The sequence below is a fragment of the Sinocyclocheilus rhinocerous genome, unplaced genomic scaffold (assembly GCF_001515625.1).
Source record: "Sinocyclocheilus rhinocerous isolate Xijiao unplaced genomic scaffold, SAMN03320098_v1.1 scaffold3237, whole genome shotgun sequence".
Taxonomy (NCBI): domain Eukaryota; kingdom Metazoa; phylum Chordata; class Actinopteri; order Cypriniformes; family Cyprinidae; genus Sinocyclocheilus; species Sinocyclocheilus rhinocerous.
Window position 1 is genome coordinate 71146 of NW_015626861.1, and position 4903 is coordinate 76048.

Sequence of the window (4903 nt, forward strand, 5' to 3'; positions counted from 1 at the left end):
TGTGAGAGGTGAAAGCGAGAGTGAGGAAGAGCAGGAGAGGAACAGGAGAGGAACACAAACACTCGCGCGTTTCCTGCGCACATACACGCGTTCCGGTTACCGGAGCCGGTTCGGTTTGGATTTTTCGCCCGATGATGATGATGATGATGATGAAGTTTCTCGGCGCTGTGTGAATCTTTGTGAGCTGGACGCGGTTCCTGGAGGAGGATGAGTTCATAAACTCACCGCTGACTGACATCAGACATTAACGGTAAGAACTGATCGGCGTGTTTGATATGTGTGTGTGTGTGTGTTTTTGGTTCGGTTCGCTGCGCAACCTGTGTGTGTGTGTGAGAGAGAGAGAGAGAGAGAGCGAGAGAGAGATACTGTCTGCATTATTCTGCTGATGAACTATTTTTCAGGTGTACTATTTTTAATGTTGTAAATCTTGTACATGTGAATAATCCAGGTAGCCCACATATAGAGTTTTTCTGAAGTTGAGAATTTAGAATAATTTATCTGATTATTATTAGTCACAATACAGGAGCTGTTTATGTGCATTCAGATCTAAATTTGTGCTTTTCACACGATATTAATCTATAAAATTGGAAGTTGGATTAATTTATTGCCATTGTCACTTACAAAAAAGTGGCAAAAAGTACCATGATAATACCATGTTTTTAACATGCATGCATGATGGTAATGCCATGTTATTGTATAGTGCTTCACAGTACCGTAAAGGCCATGGTCTATAAAAATGGCGATTATTCAGTATCAAATTATGATGCTGTCGCTTGTAATAATAGCATTATTGCATTATTTGGATTCAGATGTTCAGTATTTGTCTTGTTAAAAACATCAGCTCAATGTGTGAGTCTGCAGTGGTGATGATGATGTGAATTACTTTGAATTCCTTAATAATTCATAAATTATTAATAGGAATGGTTGATCACGGAAGGTTTGAGTCGTGCCCAGTGGTTTGGCGGTTAAATAATAACTCACATGTGTTCAGATGTTTGTGTTTTGTTGAGCACATAGTTCATCTGAGGTCATTCTGTGTTTCAGATGAAAGTTCGGATGCACTCAAACATAATCCAGCTCTAATTTAACTCGTATTAATGATGTACTCCAGGATATTCCAAGGGTGTCTCAAAGGCAAATGACAAAAGCCTTTTATGCCATCATAAAGAATGAGCGTCTCTGGCATGTGAAGGAGAAATCTCTATTGTGAGTGGCCGTGTGAAAGCAGCGTTAAGTGAAATAGAAATACTACATATTATCATCAGCATTAGATGATTTCATCCTTCAGGCTTTTGTGTGGCTGTCAGCAGGACTTCAGATCAGTCTCAAGGTTAAAGCTGTGCTTTTGCAGGACGAGGTTCAGTCGGAGCAAACGGAGGCCTGATCTGAGATCTGCTGGGCTTATGTTTATATTAATTCATTTAGCAGACGCTTTTTATCCAAAGTGACTTAAGAAGGAGCAACATCACAAGCAGTTTGCCATAAAAGCCTCAATATTAATAGCAGATTAGTACACAAACAAGAGCAGAGGAGAAATGCACATGAAGTGTCTTCAGCTGTGATGGTCTCAGCAGATCTTGTGGATGTTTGCATCTCGTTCCAGCGGTGTTCGTTTTTTTCAGCTGCTTTCACACATTTTCGAAACTTTGCCTCATTTTTTTTTTTTTTACTTTACACATAAATCCAAGAATTGCACACACAAAATGCACACACATTTCTTGCAAAATGGAGCACTGCGTGCATTCAAAATATCACAAACACATCTCAAAAGCAAACTAAATATTACAGTTTTTTTCAACTGCTTACACACAAACTCTTCACTTGTCACACAGTTTCTGAAAGCGGTCACTCAAACAGCATTCTCAGCAATGCTGAAAGGTGCACTAAAGCAGGCATTAGCTTGACATTCAGACAGTTTTCTACTATTGCCATGACAAAGCAACAGTTTAAACAACAGTTTTCTGAGATGTAACGGCACATAATGCACGTTTAGGCCTGAAACATACTTTCACAACAAACCATACATCAATGGAAAGCTTATTTATTCAGCTTTCAGATGATGTAAAAATCTCAATATCACAAAATCGACCCTTATGACTGGTTTTGTGCTCCAGGGTCACACATCTCCTTTTGTGTTCAACAGAAGATAGAAGGTAAAAACATGAAGATAAATGATGACAGACTCTTCATTTTTGTGTGAAAGAGTGAAGTTTGTAATGTGTTAGCCGAGCGTTTGGATTTCTGTCGTTCTGGCATCTGATAGTTTCTCGGTTTCTGTGCGACGAGTTTCCTGCAAAACCTCACAGAACAGCTGAAGTCTGGTCTCGGAGGCCTGATGGATGTGTGTAGGAACAGCACTGAATGTGTTCACAGATCCTCTCTGGGAACGATCAGGTGTTTAGCAGCTCTCCGGCTTTATAAGCTCTTAATGATTGTTTGTTTGTCGATTCCAGGAGATCTGATTGGCTCTGATCTCTCTCTCAAACACACACACACACACACACACACTCTCTCTCTCTCTCTCACACACACTCACACACACACACACACACACGTGCCATAGCAACCAGGAGGGCTTCGCCGTGGCAACGGGAGGCTGTTGATGCTGAATGATTCCTCAGATCAAGTGTCTTCTTGTTATTTTTGTCAAAGATTTACACTGAAGGCTGAGTTGATATAATATATATAGATATAGAGTCTTTAAATACTATATCAGCTTGGCTTTTATGTAAATCCATGAAAAAAAGATTTACATCTAGATCTGAGCCAGCATTGGGAGTTTGCACAGGCAAGCGTCAGTCACATTTTCATCAGAAAACATAAATCAATGACTTGACAGGTTTTTGCTCTATTACAACACACTGTTAATTCATATGTTACAGTTTTTTACGATTGCTTACACACTAAAATTAAACTTTTCCAACAATTAGCAAAACCTTACACTCAAGGAGCAAAACACAAGGCTAGATTTGCACAACTGTAAGCACATTGTTGTTTATTATTATATTAATTAATTTCTTCAAAAATGCTTTAAACATTAATTCCTACATATGATGACTTGAATATAGTATGATGAGCATGTTTTTAATTTCTGGATTAAATATCAGAATATCAATAAAACATTTTTTAAAAATCTATTAAAAAAATTCAAAAAACAAAACACACACACACACACACACAAATATTTATGTTAATAATTCATGATATGTATTTTGAAATATTATTTAAATAAATATATAAATTTGATTAAAATAAAAATGGATTTAAATAAATCAATAGCAAATATTTATAAGTTAATAACTCATGATATGTGTTCTGAAATAATATTTAAATAAATATATAAATTTGATTAAAATAAAAAATTATTTTAAATAAATAGCAAATATTTATAAGTTAATAACTCATAATATGTGTTCTTAAATATTATTTAAATAAATATATTAATTTGATTAAAATAAAAATGTATTTAAATAAATAAAACACTTTATTTAAATAAATAGCATCCAACAATACAGTACTGTAAAATGTAATGATGTGATGTAATAGAAACTAGATATTTTACATTTGTTCTTTTTTACTTAAAAAATGTACTGATCGTCTTATAATCTACAGTGGAAAACCGTAAACAGTGACTCTTCACATTAGATGGTATTTTTCTATTAAACTACATTTTTAAACTGAAATATTTACAGGTTTTTCTGTACATTTCTACAGAATTATTCTGGCAAATTCTCTCTCTCTCTCTACTGTATGTTGTCTACATTTAGATGCAGAAATGTGTGTGTTTTTGTGTTTTCCTGCAGTCAGGTGCTCAGAGGTCAGTAATGAATCATATTAATCACTAGGAGCTTTGACTATATTATTAGTGGCTCCTGCATTAACTGGACACCAGCAGCACAAAACGTTAATTGGAGGCGTTGCGATGGTTGGATAAATCAGCTCCGGGACGACAGCTTTATGAGCCGCGGCAGGAAAGAAGGGCTTTCACTTTAATAGGACAAGATAAAAATTGTTGGGATTGTTTCTTCAGTCTGTGTGTGACAGTGATTCTGCTCTTTCCTAACACATGCATGCAGATATGTAATGGCCAGAATCGCTCATTTCTGGCTGGTTTGCCCCTCTGTGTTTTATTGCAGTCTCTCAGCTTAATTCGAGGCTCTGTGCAGGGAGATATTTCACTGCGACGTGCCTATAAAAGCGTCCCGTACGCTTCACTTGAGTGTAATAAAGCATCTCAATCTCTCAGGATGGTGACCTCTGAACCCTCCAACTCTCAGAGGTCACGACCCAGGTCAAGGAGACCAGAGATGCTGTTTGGAAAGGTCAAAGTGCATTTAGAGGACGTTTGTGTTTTTAACATAAAGGCTGATTGTGTCAAATGTGAGCCGCTGTCTTTGATTTGTCGTTACGTTTATTTATACAGCATTTTATACAATACAGATTTAAATACAGCTTTACAGTAATAGGAAAATAACAGCATCACTGTTGCAATATTTTTTAAATAGGCAACAGTGTAGTTCAGTTTCAACTATAAAGCAGCTTTACAAGAGACAATGTCATTATTAATTATTATAACTTATTTTGTGCCACGTGTTATTTTAGTATCATTCAGATACTATTATAGTTTTTATCATTCATTCATTTATCATTTTCAATTTCATTTTAAAATTTTAGTAATTTTATTGGTTTTTTGTTGTTGTCTTTTGTGTGTGTGTGTGTTTGTGTGTGTGTGTGTGTGTTTGACCTCTTTGAGTGGATCTCGTCATGTGAGTCTCACTGTGCTCTGCTGGTCACTGTGTGTCATTACACTCAAGATGATGTTGCATTAGTTTTTTTCAGCTGCTTAAACACATTTTCAAAACTTTACACACAAATCCAAGAATTGCACACAAAATGCAAAAAG

At 36.0% G+C, this 4903-nt stretch overlaps 1 protein-coding gene across 1 annotated transcript in view; it reads left to right on the forward strand.

Annotated features, from left to right (window-relative positions):
- The first annotated feature begins 80 nt into the window (after positions 1–80).
- Positions 81–4903, forward strand: part of LOC107716406 (uncharacterized) — a 15815-nt gene continuing 10992 nt past the window's right edge. Inside the window, exon 1 of the mRNA XM_016522832.1 lies at positions 81–250. The gene's annotated coding sequence lies outside the window, so the exon portion shown is untranslated. The remainder of the gene's footprint in view (positions 251–4903) is intronic.